General features: G+C 39.2%; 1 protein-coding gene across 6 annotated transcripts in view; it reads right to left on the reverse strand.

Annotated features, from left to right (window-relative positions):
• Positions 1–23,943, reverse strand: part of LDB2 (LIM domain binding 2) — a 221,922-nt gene that overhangs the window by 180,208 nt on the left and 17,771 nt on the right. The gene's annotated exons all lie outside the window — the stretch shown is intronic.

Consider the following 23,943-nt stretch of genomic DNA (forward strand, 5'->3'; position numbering starts at 1 on the left):
TAGGCAGACTATAGTTCATCGTTACAGGCTGTGCTTCTACAGCCAGGCAGTGATGGCTATTGGAAAGTCTGTACTCCAGCTATACAGTAAACAGAATCCTCAAATGGAATCACCTATAACTTATATAATTTATTTTCTGAGTAATAATTCTCTCCTGCATGTTATTATACTAGAAACAGGTGGTTCTTGGATTTTACTTTCTGGATTATGAATACGTTCTGCTCTCACTCCCATCTTCCCACCTTTACTTCCTATTCCAAGCCAAGCCAGCACAAGTGATTTTACAAACTGAGGAAGTTATATAGGAGTCAATATCACATTACATTTACATTCTAAGGAGTTTTAGGAGAGGTATACAAGAGTACTGTTCATCTCAGCTTGTTCTATTTAGGAAGGCTTAGAATAACATTGCAAATGACATGTCTACTCAGATAAAACGCTAGAGGGCTTGGATGCCATCTCACACTTCGCCAAAACAGTAAATACAAAGAGCCCTACTATGGGAATATGAATATTCACTAGCAACGGAGGGAGGTGAATTGTTATGCAAGTGGCAATATCCGCTGCATACACTAAAATTCCTCTTGCTTCACTCTAATGCACAATGTTCCTCTGCTTTTAGATGGATGTATCTGAATATACTTTGTTTCCTTACCATTTTTGTAAGGTCTGACATGAACTGATGTTGTTTAAAAAAAAAAAACAAACAACTGACTACCACATTATTTGTAATATATTACATTAATCAGCTCATTATAAACAGCTAAGAGAAAAAAAACTGTTTTCTACAAGCTCAAATACTTTCCTCTGCAGAAAGTAATAGATGAGTTAAATACAAATAGGAAAGCTTAGTGAGGTGTAAAGTCTCATATTTGTACTACAAAACTGATGTAATTTTAACCTGACTTAATACTATCCGAAGTCTGATTGTTTGAAAGTCTCAATCATAATATTTGTTAAAGTATCTTATAGTATTAAAGGTCAGAAAATGGGGCTAGGAATTCTCTGAAAAATGTGTAAAGGAGATCCATATCCATCTCCAGCTTTGATACTCAGCACAGCTATTTCCAAGCATCCAAGAAGAATTTCAATAAAATAGCAACAAAACCTTCCACTAGTAGATCTGCTGGAAAAGTGTCCACAAGAAGAAATTATTTCATTGCTTGGACATAGTAGGAAAAGCCAAGTCTGAATTCAGCCTACAGTCATCAGATGGACTTTGCAAACAAATAAACGACTGAGAACAGGCTAATGGAAGAGAATGATCTGGCCAGAGGAAGTAATACACAAAAAAAACCCCAACCCAACCCATTACTAAAATGCATTATATTATTAACTGTTACCACATAGTATGACAAGGCAAATAAGGATTAATTTAACTGAAGCATTTAGCCATTTCTCCTGCTTGCGACTGTGTGCAAATAGGCTCCTATTATTATTATTACTGTTACCCTTCAGAGTTGCTCAATGAACAGTGTATTGAATACATCTCAGCATATAACATTTGCAACTGTTCACAGAGCATATTCCTTAGATAATTTATTAGATACAGTTCAACATTTGCACTTAGAACCAGCTGCCTAAAGCACAGGATAAAGTTTATGTTCCCTGACTGGCTAATATAAGCTTATAAACAATTTCCATGTACAACAAGTTGCAAAAATAATTTTGTTTAATTTAATCTTAGCTCCATCTTCAACAATAGATTTTTTACAAACCTTCACTTTAATAATTCCTCAGCAACAGAATTTTACATTGAAAATCATCACAATGTCTGCATTTGGAAAAAAAAAAAAAAAAAAGCCTACAGGCCCATTGTGGTGGACTTCAGTCTCTTTACATTTAAGTTAGCAACAAAAATAACTCCCAAGAAGAGGCTTCAAGTGTTTTTCTGTTGTGTTAAGAGATGGCAAGGAAAAACACTTTGGGACATTTAGCCCCAAAAGCCACTTATGTGCCATGTTCTGCACACGGTAGCAAAGCATTCAGAAGTAAGGCAGACAATATTCTACAGAGATACATTAGAATACGTCTCAATTTAAATTTCTCAAGACCTCCATTACAGCAATAAAGCTCACCCCAGTAATTTTACCCTTCTGAATAGGCTGAACATTAACTAAATCAGAATCAAACCACTGTGTGAAGCTTAGAAAATAAAAAAATAGATAAAGCAAAGCTGCTACGCAGGAGCAACTTCCAATAACAAACATCACTTTTGTGTTATTCTTTCCCAAAACTATGACTCAAATACAGGGAAAATTCATGTTTGATGTTTAATTAATTAAATTACTGTGGTTTCCACCTTTTGCTTCATTATGATTAGTACTGTAGTCACTCTAAAGCAACTATCATTTGATTGAAGGGGACTGCAGTCCCTGACACTGCAATATATAAATACAGAATACTGAAATTTGATTAGTTGTTCATGAATTCATTTTATTCAGATCCTTGTAATAACACATTACCTGTCTTTCTTAAAACTCCCAGCCCATTTTTACTGAGCAATTACTGTTACAATGAAAAATAAAAATGTTGATTTTAGACCTAAATTCTGAATTTGAGAACGACATCGATAGGAATAAATTACAGTGATGCCACCACATATCATAGCAGATGTCATGGCCTATGGATAATCTATGGAGGAGGGAGTGGTCTTTACTTGCAAGTCCTATTTGACCCTGTGTAGACCTTATTCATATGCCACAACCCGACACCAACCCTTTTGGATCATGACCACACCTGTTAAACAGTTACGTTTTTAACAGAGTGAAATGTTGATTTCTTTCTGCAGATGAATTAGCATTTATCAGATCTGTTCCAGTGAAAAGAAACCTTCACAGACTTTCAAGAGTCTTGTCACTTCACAAATTTTAGAAAAACAAGTATCCTGACACTTATTTTACAGTTTGAAATTTGGTGGCTTCTATACAGGAAGGGAGCAGCAGCACAGCCAGGTAAGGGGAACAGAGCTGTGCCACAATCAGTACCGTTACTATTTGTTTTTTCAAGCTCACTTTTTCAATATTCTAATTCTCATAATTTCCATAAGAGGCCTATACTGAGCAAATAAAACCAGAAGTAAATTCAGATACTATTTAAGAAAATAGTACAATAACTTCTCTTCACTACACCTTTACTACACTTAACCCAGGATGCAGTAATGCACCACCTTGGAGGGGAAGAACTTGCTCCCAGTGTGCTGTGGCCACCTTTCTGCAAGCAGAAAGGTTTGTGTACTATGGTCACCCATTATCTTCCCAGCCTGGAAACAAAATCAGTTTTGTAATTGGCAGGATCAGGCTGCAATATTTCAAAGGAAATTACTTGATAAACGTTGCAAACATTTCCCCAGTTTTGTGGCTATCAGACTATTGTTCAATATGCATTTTTTTTCCCTAACCTAAATAATGTATGCATCTTAATGATATGAAAATAGCTTAGGTTGACAAAGAGTTGCACAAAACAAAATCTGCTCACTGTTTAAGTCAGTATACGATTATTCTCTGATATTTTATGTCTCCTCTGTGCTAGGCTTTTTGCTATAAATTCTATCAGAACGTGCAACATGAAGTGCACTTTTGGACATGAAAATCATTATACTCTGGGAAACAAAGGTCCTATCCTGTAAGGTAATGTGACTCAGATCTACTAAATTACTTAGATGCCGAAAAGAAAACTCAGGCAAAAGAATTGTAAAGCGTTGTTCTCAAAATACCCCTGAATTCCTCAGTTACCTTGTAAGATTTTTTAGATCTCCCCTATGAAGACAGACTGAGAGCTGGGGTTGTTCAGCCTGGAGAAGAGAAGGTTGCAGGGAGATCTCATAGCAGCCTTCCAATATCTGAAGGGAGCCTACAGGAGAGATGGCAAGGGACTCTTTGTCAGGAAGTGTAGTGACAGGACAAGGGGTAATGGTTTTAAATTGGAAGAGGGGAGATTTAGATTAGATATTAGGAATTAATTCTTTCCTGTGAGGGTGGTGAGACACTGGAACAGGTTGCCCAGGGAAGCTGTGGATGCCCCATCCCTGGAGGTGTTCAAGGCCAGGCTGGATGGGGCTTTGAGCAATCTGCTCTAGTGGGAGGTGTCCCTGCCCATGGCAGGGGGGTTGGAACTCAATGATCTTTAAGGTCCCTTCCAACTCTAACCATTCTATGATTCTATGATTTATCTCAACCAGGCTCCTTCGCTGTAGCCATCTACATATAAGCTGCTTCTCTGAATCCGCTGTAGTCGGTGGAGAGAAAGAGATGCTCTGAGGCTGCAATTCATCTGATCTATTTTAAATGTCCGTACTGGAAGGAAATAAATTGTTTCCTGTGCACACGTTTCTCTCCAGTGATTATAAGTGGAGTTTAGAAGTGTGACTCAAAGGTAGCCATCCACATTTGGCCCAGTGAATCCCATCCCTCCTGTTCGCAGATCTCCTCTTCTGCACATAATCAGAACTGTGGCCAGTGTGCTGGGAGCAGGGCTGGATCCCAGATTTCCCTGTTTCCAGGCGAATGTCCTATTTCCTAACCTGTGGTCTCAAGTCCCTTCTCCAACCCCATTCTGCCTGGTAAGCATGGATGTGGTTCTCTGAGCCTATTTGCCCACCCTAAGCAAGAGAACTGAGGAACTTCATCACCAGCACCCTATGCAAAGACAAGTGAGTAAATTGGGGATGGAAAGGAATATGTGACTGCTCCAGGAAGCAGTGAGCTGGTAGTCCCAAACTGAAGTAAGCCTTTCCCTGCAGACTGAAGAGGAGACAGGATTTACAGCTCCTGGATTTTCTCCTGCATTACCTGGTGTCTAGGCTGGTGGGTTCCCCGCATAGCATTCTGGCTGCTGCAAATCCCATTTTGAGAGCGTGGTTAAGCAGCACAGCACAAATCAGCCTGTCCAATGGCCTCCTTCCCAGCCTCCTTCATCCTCTCCAGCTGTGCAAGCCCTCCACCTCTCGCATTTGAGCTTGTCTGACTCCTCTGTGGGCCAAGTCAGGTCATTCACCTGGGAAAACCCTGGGGGGATTTATCCGTTGGTTTGTCTGGGGTAGCTTTCTGTTTCTTTAGCAAGCCGAATCAATTTGTGGAGGGGCACAGCTGGAGAGAGGCCACCTTGACAAGAAGCAGCATCTTAAGAGGTCATTCACTAAACGACCCAGCCGGCAGCAGGGCTGAGTTAGCACCATCATTCAGTCCTCCCTCATTCCTTTACACTCCACCCTGTCCCCAATCAGCCCCCCCTGCCCCACTCAGCACCGCAGAGGCACCGCACAACCATTACAGCCGGCTGAACTGCCTGTCTGGCCACTTTCTAACCCCGTTCTGGGAACTGATTCCAGTTAAAACCAAAAGCCATCCTTTTTATAAGAGGCAATGGTTTTGCAGTGAGGGGTTAGGGAGCAAACAGGGAGTTAAATGGGCTTTAACCTCAAGCTGGGGTTAAAAAGTGATCCATCTCCTCTGGATCTGCAGCTGCAGTCCCAAGTGGGACAGAAGAAAACTGGGCATCACTGTGCATCCCTCCTGGCTGTCTCCCATGAGGAAGGATTGATGGAGATGCTCAGTGCTATGTAGGATTGAGTTCAAAATAACATTACCTAGCCTGACCAATTTTGGCATATTTTTCCATCCCTACCGCTAGAAACCACAAGATATCCTCCAACAATTACATACAGTTAGCATGGGAAATTACATACTTCTTGGCAGAGCAAGTATCCTGGAAAGTTACACTGAATTTTATTTCACAGAAATGTGCCATCCATACACTTGTTAAAATTCAACTGAACTATAACTACTCTTGCATTAGCATTTAGAAACAGACTTAAATTTTCAGCAAAGCATCCCTAAACAGAGCAGAGTATTACATGCTGTTTCAAATGGTAAAAAATACAGTTGAATTAAGAAAAACTGTGCTGATAAATATAACTTTCTGTTACATCATAATTCTGAAATGGGCAGAATTATGCAGCTTCAAATGAAATATGGTCATCTCAGCTTTCTTGGATGATTTAGATTATTACAGACTACTTACACTCTGCTCTACTGTTATTTTTTTATCTAGCAGAAAAGCATATTGCTAGCTATATTTATGAAAGGGTGTATACATATGCATATACACATATATACATACATGAATATGTATATATATTGCTCAATCAAAACTTGAAAGTTTAACTCTTTGGATTCTTTAATATTTTTAGTTGTACCAACAGTAAAGCTTCGATTTTGTGGATGACAAGTAAACACAATGCACGAACTTATATCAGATACACAATTATCAGAAAGCGTAACAGTTTTGAAAGTTTATTCAAATTAGGAGACTGGTTTGGATTTAGATGTAAACAACCATGGTAACTTTTATTCTCTCTTTTAAAATATTTTTAAAACTACATTGTTAGCTATAGTTGCTGATATAATGCTCTGAGTATGTGAAGTTTCTCATCTTCCACGTATGATGGAAATCACTCCCAACTGAGAATCCTTCTGTGACATAGTAACTTTTGTTTCGTAAATGGCGTGGTAAAAGCAACAAATAAAATGTATTTGTTTCTTTTTTTTTTTTTTTTACAAATTTGTAGCTGGTGTGAGTTTTTACTGGAGACCTAGGAAATTCCCAGGGAATCTATATGTTTTGGCAGGTCTCTGGCTACCACAGGAAAGCCTGGACAGGTTTATTATGCAAAAATTTGCACATTTTCTCTGGCAGTGAACACAAGACTTAAGCATTCTCTACCATGACAGAATCCATGAAGAGAAAAATAAAAAAGAAGTAATGAAAATTCCTTTAAAAAAAGGGGGAACAAATCAACTAAAAAATCTTTGCATTTGATGCAAAATACCCCAAATCACCCTTCTATTTTCCCCACTTGTTTTACCTGAAATCTTTCCCTGATTTGGAAAGTTACAGAAATGCTGCTTCTGGCATAAGGAAAGAACGGCAGGGTGGGCAACAGGGATAAGCCCAAGGAAGAAAGTCACCATCTTCGGTGACAGCAGTGACTTACGCCTGCTAACAGTGTTTCTTGGGAACTGTAGCTTCTCCCTGCTCTTTGAGCTTCACAGGCACTAATTTTGTACGTTATGAGTCACAGAAATGAAAAGTGTGGGCACTGCTCTGTAGCAAAGAGCATGCAGTGGAGCCAGCATTTTATTCTGCCTAATTCAGCCTACCTCCTAGGAATTAAACATAACAGGGAGGGGGGAAAGAGTATCCCAAAACCAGAATTTGGAAGACACAGGCTGTTCATACAGAGGTAAAGGAAGGTGAGAACTGGCTGACAAATTACAGTCAGAAGCTTGAAGATTTAAATCTCTGTGTGGCTAAATGAGTGTAGGTGCAAACTATTGCAGTTTCTTGGCCTGGCTTAGAAAAGCATTGAGTTGATGGATGAAAAATCATAACTAAAAGGATGACAAAAATATACAAACAGGCAACAAAAAAAATAAAATCCCAACGGAAACCGGAGGGGGAATAGCCACGAAGAGGAAAAGCAGGGAGAGGAGGTGACTTGGGGGTGGGGCTAGAAATGAGTTAGAGGAAGCTAATATAATAGTAGCAGTTGCTCTCACGGATCCTTTCTCAGCAATCATTTGCCAAAATAAACAACTGAAGATCACTTCTGCGGGAAAAAAAAAAAACCAAACAAACCAAAAAACACAACCAACACAGAAGTGAGGATACTAGTTCTCTGTCTCCCACATTTGAAGAAAAAATAAAATGACCAGCAGAGGAGGCCACTTCCCTCAAGAAAGACATGTAAGACGTGTGCAGGTAGGGAGGAAGAACACCATCCCTAGATCAAGGAAAGTAACCGACTCCAATCAGCTGAAAGGAGCCCCTCGCTAGAAATAAAAGGTCATGAGCTCAAGCACTTACAGTCATGGAAAGAAACTGGGTAATATAATCAGGACACAACTATCACAAAGATACAAGCTATTTTTCTGGAACCTTACCTGCAACTTTAAAAACTTTTCCACCTAGTCAAAATAGCTCATAGTCTTGCCTTGCAAGATAAAGTTTAGCAGCATATGCCTATTTCCAGTGATTCTCTAGCGCCTTCCAAAATAAGCTTTGCCTCATTGCAGTTAAAATTTAAATTACTGATGATTTCTTTTCATTTCCTCAAGCAATTCTAGACTAAGCATTGTGCATACCTGTAAAAATCTATATACAATAAGTAATAGCAGAGAAAACGGAGCACATGATCTCTTAGCCTCCAGGAAAAAGCAAACTCCATCTGCCCTTCAGTTGACACTGACAGTTGAAGTTGGTTCTCCTGGAGCACCATCAGAGGTTGACCCAAAACATGGAAGGATACTCAACAAACTATCTAAGAAAAATGGATTTTGAAAGGTAGAAACAGCCTCATTCTAACTCACTTAGTCCAACGTTCAGGCTGCAGCCAATGCTAATTTTGTCCCAGTAGGCTGATACCTGTGGTTCCCTGAACAGCCCTCCTTAAACGAGGGACTTGTATCATTTAATTACCTGTATCACAAGCAATTGCTCTGAAACAGCAGAGTGTTTTAGAAGTGAACTGAATCCTTGTTTAGCCATTCTGAAGGTAAATAATGAAATAATTCAGTCATTTCATTTTGAGAGAAAGTTGGCCGGACTTTCTGAAACTCTGCAGCAAACAACAACTTGAAAATAGGGTATTTCCTTAGCAGGACCACTTTATAATACTGATGAATTGATATTTGTTAGACAAAAATAGCCTATGTGTGAGAGAAAGAGTGAGAGACCGACTAACTTCCCCCCCACCCCTTTGTTATCCATTTCTAAATCTACAGCCACTGCAAGCACAGCATCTCCTGTCCCCTCCTATACCTTCCTGACTCCATACAGGATATCCACCCCAAGGCAGCCTGCTTTCCTAAAACAAACTGTTTCAAGATTCTTGGATTTCTTTTATCTGCCTATAAAATGACTTTCTGCAAACAATGTACTCTCCCAAGGCAGGGACACTGAGATACAGCACACCGTCTCTTTGGTACCAGAAAAAGAGACCTGTGCAGAAACCTACATTTAAGCAAATACTAGACTATCCAAGTGAGGCTGAAAAGGAGACCCTAGAGATCAAAGAATCATAGAATTGTCTAGGTTGGAAGGGACCTTTTAAGATCACCTAGTCCAACCATCAAAATGTATATATGTATGTAAAATGTATATATAAACCTGAAACCTAGTTTGCCTCTTGCTCTGATTCACCTATGTAAGGAGCCTCCATTCACTACTGACAAAACTGGGAACTACACTCCAAAATTTAGCGCTTAAAGTTAAGCAGTATGAGCACTCTTGTAGCCATCAAGCCACTGCACCGCTATTCCTCCAACCAGTTTAAACTCTTCATCTCTTGCAGAGTTTTCTGTTTACCCAGGACCACCTTGCCAGCCCTCTTCTTGATCTCCTAGGTTTGCCAGCCACACCAAGCGTGGGCATCACTGTCTCCAGCAGGGTCTTGCAGGGTGGGCTTATGAAAGGACCAATACTGGCTTCCTCACTGGGATAAACTGCAACTAATCACTTAGTGCTCACAGATGGATTACGAGAATTAAATAGTTAAGGCTTTCATAGCATTTTCAACATATCTATGGCACTACAGCACTGCACAGAACATCGCAGAAATGCCTTCTCCAATAAAAAGCAATCATGCTGCATGTTTACAAGAAGTCCCCACAAGGCATTCCTCTCATCTTTGTATTCTAATGTATTCAGCATCTCCAGTAACACTGCAAAGCAACACCTCCTTTCTGGATTTAGGAAAAAAAAAAACCCAACAAAAAGCCAAGAGGAAAAAACAGTTTTGGATATCTGCAGTCATACCTACAGCCTCAAACGGTTCAGTGACTAATTATCTTCTTTTTATCTAAGGTGAAGTATGCTGGATATGGCTGATGAAAAGCCATTTGCAGAAAAGGCTAAAATATGTAACAGAATCAACTGTATTTTGCCCCGTTCCTATATATTTCAGTAGCATAAATGCAAGGAAACACTATCATTCAAAGTACACGATTAACGTATTCTCTTCATCTGCTTGAAAAGGGGTTTTGATAGATTACCTAAGCTCTGTGAGTCTTTCAAAAATACAAAGTCTTAAAGTTGCTATCCATTAACCTCAGGAACAAAACAATTAAGAGTGCTGGAAGGAGCAAGAATACAGATTCTGCTTTTCTAGTTTGCTTAACTTCTGAAAATATCTTCTTTATGTCATGTTATTATGCACAACTAGATATAAAAACATTTGTAAAAATAATCCTTTGTATTAAGATAGTAAAAACGTATCAACCAGACAATACAAATCATGGCTAGGAAACATCCTTGTCATAAAAAAAAAAAAAAAAGATTTATTCTGACAGTTTCTGGGGATCTTTGATATCAAAGTCTCTTTATAAGACACTGACAGTCATCAAGTGGATGTTTGTCAAAGTACATTTTCCAGATGTCTAAATAAAACTGGTTTACTTTGATGAGTTTTATACTGATAGCTGAAGGTAGAATACAGGCGTTGCTTCTATTTGCAGCTCTTTACTTCAATGGCTTGCAAATTTGCTTTAATGCTCCATCTATTTTTGTTGGTTTTTTTGACAATTAATTATTAAAAACGTCATGAAATGCTGAAATTCCTCACTGTATTTTTTTAGGAAAAAAGATGTACAAACTCTTCTGGCTTGTGCGCTTACTATAGCAGAAGTAGTAACTGTGAGGTTGGGATGGCACAAGGCAGTCACACCAAAGCACATCCTCCAGGGCATGTAATAGAGTGTTTTACCCTGTTCCTTTGAAACACAAGGAAGCCCTGGCACTGATTTCAAGAGGAGAAGGATTGGCCCCTCTGAGAAAGGCTTTGACTGAGCAGATCAGCTGGCTCATCCCGCACTGTCACACATGTCAAGGAGGGGGGAGACCAGCACACCTGTGTTGACACCCGTTCTCATCCTGCACGTCTTGGGTGCACAGAAAACCCCACAAAGTCCATGGAAGTCCCTCCTGTCTGTCCCCCTTAATCCCATTTGGTCTGGGGCCAAGTTTTGGCTTGTAAGTAAGGCATATTCTTTTTCTTTTAAATCACAATATATACTGTGAAAATTAACCTTCTTCTGACACCTTTTATTTTTTTTGCGGTTCACAAGTTCCTTTCTTACACAGCTTAAATAAAACACATTTGTTTTAGAACATAGCGGAAGACATAGCTGTACAGAGTAAATCTATTTACAAAGGTAGCAAACTGCGTTATCAATAATTACGTCTCACAAGCTAATCCAAATAGTTTAAAAAAGAGGGTTACTGTGCCCAGCATTTTTTATAAATATTTATCTCAGTTTACATAAACCAGGATTTAGGGAATGGAAAAAAGTGAAGCCATCTCCATGTGGTGACATTTTTACTCTGTTTTCTCTGTATTTATAATTTAACTGATGAGGATAAATTGACTTATTCTTCATTAGTAGCCAGTCAGAAAAAAATAACTTGGCTGCTAAGTACAGGCTGAAGCATAAATAACCCTGCAAAATGCCTGAGAAAATTAACTGAGTGAGCAGAGCTAAAAACAAGGGACTATAGAGTTCCTTACCTGTAAGGAGAACATAAGATAACTGTGGGTGCGTGATGATGGGAGCCACAGCAAAGCCCAATGGACCCAATCATCACTCACCTGCACCAGAGAGGCCCCTTCTCACCCAGCACGCAGGAGGCAAAGAGTTTCTTTGCACCCCAATGCCGTAGCCAACTCCTAATCCACACTCCCCGAAGACGTGCTTGCAGAGCCCTGCACTGATAATGGATTTTACCTAAACACCATTCCTAAACAGATAAAACAGTGGCCCTATTTCAGGTGAGACACCAAGGACCTCTATGCTGCTGCAGCGTTGGCTGGAAATTTGCCCCAGTTCCACTGTGCCCAGAGCACGGAGGGAGACAGTAAAACACGCATCTGTGGATGCACGGAGAATAAGGGGGTGTCCATAAAAACACACATACAACCCCAAACGTTCACAGGTAGAGGACTACATCTGCATTTCAAATACTGTGAGATGAGGTGGTTTCCCAAAGTCACATTCGCTTTGAAAAGCATTATTGGTAAATCTAGCTGTTTCAGGAATATTCAAGTTCCAGAGAATCATAAAATGTAACTCCAAAGATGTTTATTCTTCAGTAGAAACAGTGATGAATGACCTTGTTATTCAATCACAGTTTGTTTCTGCGATATGAATTTACAAAGTACAGTAATTTTTTGGTGCTTGTCGTCTGCTGAAGTAACGCTTGCACTGGCAAACAATGCAGCCTTTAGAGTTACAAAGAAGTATGTTCTCTAGAAGAGCTGCAAAGCTGAGTGGAAAGGGTGTTGTTAAGACCCATTTTTAATCAGATATAAATTTAACAAAAAAAAATTACTCTATTTTCATTTGGCACAGGATCCAGTCCACAGCATTATCAGTTATCTGTGTCGCCTGGAAGGAACTCTGGGTAAGTCACAGGAAAAAGGTGGGAGCATTGTCGTGGTTTCCTGATGGCCAGAACACTACAGTATTGTTCTGTTTTGCTTTTTTCCTTTTTTTTTTTTTTTTTTTTAAAGAAGGGGTTATCGCATCATGTCATAATTATTTCTGCAACATCCTCTTTCCGTACAGGAGCTGATGCAGTATTTATTGACATTGAAAACTGCATCAATATACACGTGCAACTCAGTACTGTTAACTCTGAAAAACAAAGTCTAATCACCCAGTAATGTTGCTTTTTAAAGATATTTCTGGTTCAGCATTGTCTACTATTTCACTAGAAATTCTATTTCAAGCTTTTATTTTTTCTAAATAGTATCTTAAAGTTCCAAATATCCCACTTCTTAGTCAAGATGTATGTTATTACCTTAGTTTTACTGGAGCACAGAATTCTATCATTTAACTAGAAAAGAGCGGAGGTATTTATCAGTGAATTAAATGGCTCCAGCAGAGGTCCAGGACACTGAATAAATAGAGTTTACGGAAACCTAATAGGTATATTGGTTTTAAACAAGCTCTGAGCAGAGACATAGTCGGTGCCATACACTAAACCTGACAAGATACAGGAAAGGAATAGGCAAGTGCATGTTATATACACTTATTTCAGTTGATGTTGGGTTTTTTTCCCCCCAATTATTTGTAGAGGGCGTATAAAGCTAAAAAAATTATGTTATCACTTTAAGACACATTCTCTTTTAACAGCTTTGATGAATTATTATCTCAGGCTCAAGGGGCCAATTGAGCTTTGTCTCTTGTTTTATAGGACCAAAGCATAGGAAGAATCCATGTGATTCAATAGTGTTTCAATATTTTACTGTTGAATTGCAATGTATGATGAGGATTGCTGCTCTGAGAAGGGGAGAGATCCAACACTTCAAGAATATAACAGATCCAACATTCGACATACTCCTTTAATGTGTGAAAAGCTGCCTTGTTAGTGAGAACAGATTCAATATTTCAATGCAGTACGAACATTATGGCCAAGATATGTAAATCTGACTGCTGATTTACTAAATCAGAATGAGACACTTTAAATGAAAGGAGCCCGATTAAAAAAACCCAAAACACAACAGCACACTAAAAAAAAATCAATTAACATGATCCAGAGGTGGCCTAGAGGAGGAAAGTAAAAGCCAAGAGGCATGTACAGCAACAGATCTCCAATCTTGATCAACAGGCTGAAGACTTAAGTAGGGATGTAGTAGGGATGCCTGGGATAAAATTTCTATAAACCGCAGTTTCTTCCTGTTTTTTTCTTTGGCATTCTGGATTGCTTAATGAAGGATTGTGGCAGGATGACATGGGCAATACTATTTCATCTCCCCATGTTCTCTCATTTGAAAGGACAGTGACAAAATCAGACAAAGTTAGAGTAAAATATGCTCTTACTATATATATTTATGTATAACATATGTAATATGTATTTCAGGAGATATTAATTAGACTTGGAAAAATTAGTTACAGGCCAGAAATCTCAGACTGAATCTTAAGAGTGAAAAATAGGGTCATGAGAGCAAAAAGGGTTATCAGCTGTATTTATTCTTTCTCCAGGTTCCAAAGCAGTGCTTTTTATCTAATGGATTGTTACCTCTTCGTAAAGATGTTTTCTCATTTTTTGTCAACTAACCTCTGTTCATCGTAGCGCTAGGGAACCTTCAATCTAGAGAGCTCTTACAGCAGAAGTGCCTGTAAGAAATGTGTTTAAGGAACCTTGTTTTCAAACTCAGTCCTCTAAACGCGGACCATTCTTGCCACATTACCTGGACTTCAGACCCAGACAACAAGTTACTACGATCCAGCATGTGTCTGTACGTCAGCCAGATGTTAACCGACTGGGTGCATGCTGTTAGCCTACCACAAATGCAAGGTAAGGCTCATTATGGAAACTGCTAACACAAAACATTTAAACTGATATACCTTATTCCATGTTGTGCAGGTTAGGAGTACGCAGGGTCAGTCGTGAGTTTGTCTGAGCTCTCCATCTGCTAAAACTGCCGTTCAGTCCTAAAGGAAGAAGCTGAATTCAAAATGCTCCTGCATGGCAGGTCCTTTTCTTGTTTCAATCGGTCAGCTATGCATTCCCTATTTAATCATACAAACATAGCATCAGCATTTATCAACTCTGTTGACGCAAGCTAAGACAAGTGTGTTTAATAGCCCTATACCAAGAATTTTCCTCATTTCTTTGTATGTTTTAGGAAACTAATTTTAAAACTAACAAAACATTATTTATTGTCACAGGCTAGCAGGAATGGTTTTGCTGCATATTCCCCACACCCAAATGAACAGGTGTGGTTCCACCTGGAAAATGCTGAGTGATGATTAATGATCAGGGTAGTTTACCCTAATATTTATGGAGATTAAGACAGCTCTCAAGAGAGGAAGGTCCTGTGGGAATGGAGTGTAGGAACAGTCTACCATGGGGTGAAGTGTTAAGCTGGATCATGCCCAAGAAAAAAAGCTTGGACTGATATTTCTATGTAATGTTAAATACACATACTAATAAATACAATAGACTGTAGAAAACGTGTGCATGTGTGAGGGAATAATATTTATTATTTGAGTGAGCTTCAGTCTGCACTCAATTTTGTGAACATAAATAAAAGTTTGCTGAAATTACTAAAGCATGAGAGCTATTTTCTGGATCATCCTTCTGAACTATTAAGCCAAAGCTAATATGTAGATAGGATGAAAAAACTGTCTAGATTGTGTTATTCAGTGTAGCAAGTACAAGCCTGTAACTGAGTCATGTTAAGCTCTTGGTTCTGCTATTCTTGGTCTCCAAGGCCAAAACATTGGCCAAAACATCAAGACAACATCTTAGTCAACAAGTAATGGCCAACATCGTTTTCTACCACAGGAAAACATAGTGGTCAGGAGACACTTCTTTTTTCTGCCCTCAGCAGTTTTGCCTAAAATACTGCACAGGGTAGTTCACACTCCCATAAGAATTCTCTGCTATCATGGCCACACAGAGATTTCTATACAAAGATAATCCCTTCTAAAGCTGTACAAATCAGCTTTCTATTCCTTTCATGCTACCACCTAGAGTTCTGGTGGTGGACAAGGGCTGGCCTAAAAACCCTCCATTCCCAGGGGTGTCTCATCGGCACCAGGGAGTTTCAAGTTTGAACAGTTGAGAGTTCAATAGAAAATGTAGAAAATATAACCAAAGTTTGGGTGTGTGGAAACTGTTTAGAGCATTGCAATAACATAAACTAAACCATTGCAAATGATTGTCAGATGAGGGGTTCTGCCAGCCAACCAGGCTGTTACGGTCATTGGGGGGAGACTATCACAGGGAGTGATGTGGAAAGAACTGCCTCTGATATTCTGGCTACGCTTTATGGAAGAACAAATACATGGACCAAATCCAACGTCTAATGGAAGCTGGGAGAATGGAGTTGAGTCTGGCTAGCAAAACTGAGACAGAAGATACCTTCAGAAAAATCTCTCTAACATACGCTGTGCAGAGCTCTCCAGAATACTGCAAAACTCAGCAAAGGCGAGAGATGACACCACTGCATGGGAAGCTGCAAGAAGGAAGGCTTTTCATTCTCTGGCAGCTTTAGAAGCCCAGTAAGAGGTGGATACCTATTCTTTCTCATCGCTTTTGATACTGAACTAAACATGTTTTGCAGTCTGAATCAAAAGCCCTGAATTGCAAGATGAAGATTACAGGAGATATTCTGACTGCTGCATTCATAGTACAGGTGAATAGTTGTGCAAGTTCCCTGGATCTAACTCCCAGTCAGTCTGGCAAAGCTGTTCCTTGTGAAAGTTGTTCTCTTTCCCATGGGAATTCAAGGAAATTCAAACTCTAGCAGAAAATAAGAGGAACACAACAGCCCTCAATGATCCTCTTTTCCTCTCCAGAACTCCAAAAACATGTAAATTTGAAGTATTTTTAAAGCCAAAGCAGTGCCAAAGACATCCAGTTTGGAAACCACTGTGGAGTCAAGGGGAAAAGGAAATGAAACACGGAAAGGGAAGGGGATGTAGAAAGACAACATGGGTTCAGTAAAGGAGCTATCAGTCACCAGCTAGCACGGGGGCATCCTGTGCATTGACAGCTACTAAAGGACATCAGCTTTTGTAAACCAAAGGTGACACTTAAAAAAAATAAAATAAATGGAGAAACAAGAGGGAAAGAAAGAGCTCTCAAAGGCCTGGCACTTTCCTTCCAAAAAGAAACAAGGTAGATCTGGAGGAATCCTTCACTACAAAAACTGAGAAAGCAAGGGCTTGTATGGCCAGACATCAAGCAGTGTATGCTGGTAAACTGGTTATGCATGAGGGAGTGTCTCAAAAATTAACACAGTTCTCAGATTCAACCCACAAGTAAATTTTGGCCCTTGGAATTTTTAGCTCTCCACTGTTTGCTCTTCTAGCAACAACGTGCCTGTAGTTCTGGCAGCAATTCATACTGTAAATGCTCACCATATAAGTATCCTGCAGAATTACTGACCGTAGTGGAAACATCACGCCTAATACTGCACTGTTAGGCTCAGTCGTTCCACTCCCGCTGTTTGTATGGAGGGTCAGGGTGGACACACAGTGCACAGAAATATTATCTCCTCAAAGAAGAAATGCAAACCCCCTGCATTTCACATGCCCTGAAAAGCCTTACAAAACTTAATGCTTAAGAACGTGGCATTCCTCTGATTTGACCATGGGACCAGCATGTCTGATATGTTCAAGCCAATGTTGTATCCTGCCTTTATGAGGCAAATCCATGCTGTGCCCTGCAGTCCTCCAGCTCCGAGCCTCTCAGTCGCCCTGCCTTTCCTCTGCTACTTCCCTTCTGCCATCAAGTCTGTCGCAGGGGAGTAAAGGATGAAGTCTCTCGGAGCTCTCGTGGAAAGGGTTCATGGTCACTGCTAAGATGTTTTTGAGCTAAATAAATAAATAAATGGAATCTTTGTCCAGGAGCATATTCTCAGCAGTGGATTTTGAAAAATTCTGGGCCCCCCTCCCCCCCCCCAAATATTTTCAGAGTAATTTTCTGGAAGAATGACCTGCCCACTAGAAGGACTCTGCTGAAGTCACTGCCTTTGGGAGAACAAGTTACTGCCCAACTGCAGGAAGAGCTGAGGCCTGCCCCCAGCTATATGCAGATATAGCATGTACGTGCACAATGCACGTTTGCCCATATAGGTCAGTGTATGAGTCTCCACTGGTTTGTGAGAAAGAACTAACTTCCCTTCCTTGCTATTAGGCTTTTCACATAGTTCTCTGCACTATAGCCCATTCCTATGGGGCTTCATAAGAGAAAAATACATGACCTCTTGGTACTGCAATAAATCCTTCTCAGCAGATCTGACTTTGGTCTTTTAAAGCTCCTCTATCTAACCATGTCATCAAAACTCTTCCTTATCAGTCTGCTTCATGCAACGTCTCACCTCTTCCCAGCCTCACTTCTGCAACCAGTTACTTAGAGCCTTCTTTTCCTCTTGTGAGTTGTGCCAATGACCAGGAAGGGAAGCTGGCAAGCGAGCGTGCAACCACCACAAAGCAGGAAGAAAGCAACAATGGGTATGAAATCCACCCATCCAGCTAAGTTACAAAACCATATTGTTAACCATCCTGGCTCTCTGACCCCATTTAAGTTCCCTAGTTCCCTTATGAGGAAAGAACAAACTAACTGTTTCCATCCCGGGCAGGGAAGGAAGAGAGAGATATCATTGTTGTTCTGACACTTGGGAAGTGCTCAGACACAATGGCAATGAGTGTTAATACAAGATTCTAGACAGGCCGATTAGGACATTCTCCAAAAATTGTTTCACTGTAAGAGAAAGATATGCCAGGCCATCAATGAGCTCTTGTCAGGGGCACCAAAACAGTTGGGCAGGCTGAAGGAAGAAGCACGTAATTCGTACATTAAAGAGTCACTGCTAGCTTTGAGATCTTCACTCCTTCCATTCATCTAGTCATCCAACTTAAGGCTTATTTTTGCTGATCCCAGCTGAAACAATGAATTGCGTGAATGCAGAGGCACAGAAAGGGGAAAGGCTTCTAAAAGCTCAAGTACAATAAAAACCATAGCAAAAGTTATCTTCACTGCAGCAATCTGTGCTGAAAAACCCCATCTAGGCCCCAGGTTTACAATGAAGTCAGGCAACAAAAGAGACTGGGGGGGTTGCAGAGCTTCTCAATGGTAGATGACTTCACAGGTGAAGCTCTATGAGAACATAGCATGCAACTCCATCCCAAACTGGTATTTCAAAAAATTTTATGCAGCAGAGAATATTTGAGGTCTAAATTTTCCATCTAAATGTAACCTTCTGAATGGGAGCAAGATAGAGGATGGATGGAAGGAAAACAGCAGAATTCACCTACTACCTTCATATTCTCTGAGGAGATTGTTTTTTCTTAAAATTTCATGCAATGTAGAAGACTTGCACACTTGTGTTAGCTTGTGACACCCTAAGAAACAAAACTGCAAAGCCTCTTCTGACACGCCAGCCTGTGAGAGCATTGACATGTGAGAAAATACTCAGTCTATAGATGCTCTTTCCGAGTTTCTACACAGATCTCACTCACCATCTTCGAGAACTTAAAGAGATAATGTCTGGCAGTGCAACTCAGGCATCCAGGCCTTTTCTCCTTTTCTTGCTTCCCTTTTTTTTTTGGGGGGGTGGGGGGTCGGGGGAGACACAATGGTCTTTTTAAGTCTTTAGTATTTTTTATATTTTTTATATTTTTTTTATTTTAGTTTAGTATTTTTATCAATCAGCAAGAAGACTTGGAAGCTACAGTCCGAGCTAATGAACTTCACCGGATCTCTGTCAAGGTCTCTGAACCTGTACATTAGGACACAAGTAGAGGACAATAAATAAGTTTATTTGTAATCCAGCCTCTGCACAGTGGAGTTAGTGTTTAAAACATGACAATGAACTAAACAATGCACCATTTTTATTTTTTGTTGCTATGCAGACACCTACAAATTTTGAATGGAAGGTATGCCAAATGCTATAATGCAAATAAAAGGCTGCCAACAGGGAGTTTGCTCTTCCTAGATACCTTTTATGAAGCCCTTATAAGTAGTCCTGCAGATGAACCGGGCCCAGAAAATCCCTCCTAGAAGTCCAGCAAAAAAAAAACAGATTTTAAAATAATAACTAAATAAATAAAGGATTAATATATTTTCACTACCAGGTAGAAAACACTATGCAAATTTGAACACAACATAATAAACAGTGCTAGGTATATCAGACCATTTTTTTTAAAAAATGTTTCTTCTATTTATAGTGCTACTGGCAAGGCATTCTAGTTTCTTGCTTTTTTATTTTTATATAGCTGACAGTATTATTTTTAACTGAAATTTCAAATATGAATCTTACACAAAATCAGATGGGAACTGTGGATGGAAAAGTGACAGAATTTTCTAGGGTTTTGGTTTTGTGCATTTTCAAGTGCTCTACACTCTTCTAAGTGATATTGGATTCAACTATGAGAAATTCACAGGACCTAAACCCATACTTTTTATAGAATATGTATTCAGTTGCTCCTTTTGGCAATATCATCCTGTTGAGAACACACTGCCTATTCTATTTCAGTAAGTAGAATCAACACTTTTTGGCTGCAGACCATCCTAGAAGCTTACAATGTTATGCTTTCTTTCATGCATATATTATTTTCTTACATACTGGGGGAGCAGAGGGGAGTCCTGCAATATTGTCTCCATCTACAGCTATATCAGATACATTTATAGATTTGTCCTTCAGCTTCTCCTCTCTGGATTAGATCTCATGGAAAACGGTGAAATAACATAGTTCAAGCCTTGTATCAATTTTGGCCTTTGTATAAACATGATGGTAACAAAGGCCAATCGTACACAGTCATCGCTAAATTATGTTCCTGAAAAAACAAGAGTTACTCTATTGATCATGAACAGGTGACCCTTCTTAACCCATCTATTAAATCCTGAGGAAAGGCATTCTATGAAGAAAAAAAAAAAAAAAAAAAAGAGATTTACTTAAAGCAATCCTTAGCACTACAGAGCATCAAAGCTAACTAATCTAAATAGCATATATCAACTATCTTTACTCTTACTGTGTAACAAAAATAAAAGCCTCTGGGCTGTTCTAAAACCAACGCTGTTACTTTGCCAATATTTTCCTTACTCTGCTAGCTGCCCCACAGTATTATTGAGTTCAAATCTGCTTTTTCATGATGTTCCCAGGAACCGAGCATGAGGGGTTATGCCAGTCTGTCCTTTCCTGATGTCTCTTTCCAGGCAGGCTGGCCAAGCAGTGCAGAAGAGATGGCACCGTATCACCACGTTTGTGCCCACACAGCCAGGACAATTAAAGCTAGCTGTAGGCTCTGCTTTAGTTCTCGGAGCTTTGCTGGCATTCCTGTAAGTGAAATGACTGGCTATTTTACACAGCTATCAACTACGATGCCTAAAGTTTAAAAATGTGTTCATTTACTAAATCGACAGTTGTGGAAAGGATTTCCAAAATGAAAAAAAGAAAAAAAAAATTAAAGAAAGGAAACTTCACAGCTATTTTAGTGTTTCATCTTTGTTCACAGTTTGCAAATAAAAGTCTAGATTGGTTGCTACTATAAAAGCAAACAGACGGTTGAGTAAATATTTTGGGTTTTCCACACTGGAATACATAACCTCCTTTTTATCAGTGCATATTATTGATTAAAAAGAAGCATCAGTTGTGTGGACACAGATATTAGCTATTGGTGAAGCATTCGGTCTTGATGGCATTATCTTTTTTTTTTTTCCTTCCCTTTTCCTAATTTTTTTCTCTCCAGTTAAGCAGCTTTTCTCCTCTGAAGATCACTAGATCAACAGATAGCAATCCACTCATAAGCACAGTGAAAAGATGCCCTAGATAAAAGATTTGGGTTATGATTCACAATGCTTGCGATGAATGTACTATTCAGGACATTCTTGACTGATACGACTGTACTGCACATTCATTTGCAACATGGATATATGATGCTTGTGATGATTTTGAGAATAACCCTGAAAGAACTTTCTTATTTTGCTATTAAAAAAAATCTACAACACAATTAACATCAAAGTTGGAAAATTCAGAATTGGCAATATATTGGTCTTTTGGGTGCTGCTCCAGAAATGATCCAGAGAAGTATAATATTCATCACTGAACTTCACTAGCAAAAACGTAGCACCATATCATTAACAATCTTTCCAGGGCCAGAGGACAAGAAGAGCCAGATCAGAGCACAGCATTGAGGAGGTCTAGGTCTGGGTCTGAAAGCGGGCTGAGAAAGAAAGGGTGCTCCTTAACAAATGACGGACAAGCAGCATGGTGCATACACAAAGGACAGCAACTGAGAGGTACACAGACAGCCCACACATACAGCCAACTCAGAAAACAGGTGAGATTGGAACAAAAGAATCTTCTGGTGATGGCCAGATTGCCTCCAATGATCTTGTCTGTTAAGCTTTAACATGAGCTGTGGTAGAGCACAGCAAAGTCACAGGTAGTGATTCAGTTGCCCTAACGTGGGCCAAAGGTTTCAGAATGGACTGAACCCACTGCCAGGTCTGCCCCGCATTCCTCCAGAATAATCTGCACTCGCAGGAAGGGCAGTAAGCAGGTAAATATTTATTATGTCATTTGCACGTACAGATGGTTTGGCAGTTCAACGCAGGCAATGAAATGTAAAGGCAATGTTACAGACAGGTACCCTGAGCGAGGGTTAGTCTAAATTTGCATTCAGTCACACCGTTTATCAAAATAGAGTACAAGAATCATCATTATTAACGTGTTCATTTGGTCTGGAGTAGAACTGCAAGAATTATTTGTGGAAGGGAAAGAAGTCTTTTGATAGGCCTTGTAGATCTAGACTGTAAGGTACCAATTAGGTAAGAGAATATAAATATGCATTTAAATTAAAGATTGTTACTATCATTTCAGACTTTCTTTTCCATTCCAAAAGCAAAAAACCCCTCTCTGCCCTGCAAATGAATTCTTATAAATCTAGAATCATTCCAAGTGATTCTATAAATCACCTCGGGATGACATGCTATAGCAATAACCAGAAACAAAAGGAATGTCAGGGAGACAGAAAAGTCACCACAGTCTCTTCCTTAACTCATGAGCAGAATTTTAACAAGTAAGATTTTACAAGTCTTTAGTACCCCTTTCTAGATCATAGACAGCTGAGTCAGGTCTGTGGTACTGTTTTTCAGGGCTTTTTTTTTTTTTTAAACAGCTACCATTGTGTTATGAAACCATAATGTTTTGCAAATAATAACAAAAGCCTAAAACATATTTTGATGGCAATGTACTAATTTGCCTGCAACATTTAATTACTGACACCTCATTAAAAAAAACGCCAACAGTCCAAGCAGGGGTTAGTTAATGTCATAGATCAAGGGTTGCTAGTACAACCTCAAAAATGAAGAATTTTTAAACTGGACTAATCACAGAACTTAATGACTTCCCCGAATTTTTCTTGTATCACATCTCAAGAACACAGCTCATTGGCCCTCTCTCTTTTAAAAGCGACCAAGTATCTCAACATGTTTAGCCATGGCTCCTACACGGGTAAGAAGAAAAAAGCCTTCAAGGATGACTTAAACAGTAAAACGAAATATGATGCAAACAGAAACATGGATGGGGCTTTGAGCAACCTGGTCTAGTGGGAGGTGTCCCTGCCCATGGCAGGGGGGTTGGAACTCGATGATCTTTAAGGTCCTTTCCAACTCTAACCATTCTATGATTCTATGATTTAGGTCTTAATCTAAATAGAAGTTATGCTTTGTTACACAGCATACAGTAGACTGAGGAACAGCACAATAATTATGAAATCATTACTTGAAATATTAATACATTATTTTTTTATGGTTTTAGTAGGAATCAGTAGGCCATCATTGAAAAACCAATACAAATAGACATATTTAAAAGGGATTGAGTTGTGGGAATTGCATTTAAGAGAGAAGTAATGCCAAAAAAATCCTGGACACTAAAAATTTATGTATATCTAACTCAATACTATCAGTGATTACACAAATGATTATGTATAGTGAAGATGGTAACATAAGTACTTAAGGAGAGTGATTCTAAAATGTGAACTTTCAAAGGGAACATGAGAGGTATAAAAAAATGCATTAAAATTGGTATTCAGAATTTTCTGATATTCTTGATTTCAGAAAAAAAGCCTATCCAAACTCAGATCAACCAAGGCCAACTGAAGAAAGGTGAAAGTATTCAGCCCTGAAAATACATAGTTGTTCAGATCTGTAACCAGTATTATTTTACACTTTTCTATAGTATCTATTTCATTACCTGTATTCCCATAAATTAGGTTTTGATTTTTCAAAAGCTTTGCAGCATTTTTTGATTTTGTGAGTTCCTGCAGACTCCCTGCAGCAGCATTAAAACGTAACCATTCCTGATGTAAACATAAGTTGGCCTAATTAATATTGGTAATTGATTAAAACTGATGAATTAGTTAACATGAC

The sequence above is a fragment of the Numenius arquata genome, chromosome 5, assembly GCF_964106895.1.
Source record: "Numenius arquata chromosome 5, bNumArq3.hap1.1, whole genome shotgun sequence".
Classification (NCBI taxonomy): domain Eukaryota; kingdom Metazoa; phylum Chordata; class Aves; order Charadriiformes; family Scolopacidae; genus Numenius; species Numenius arquata.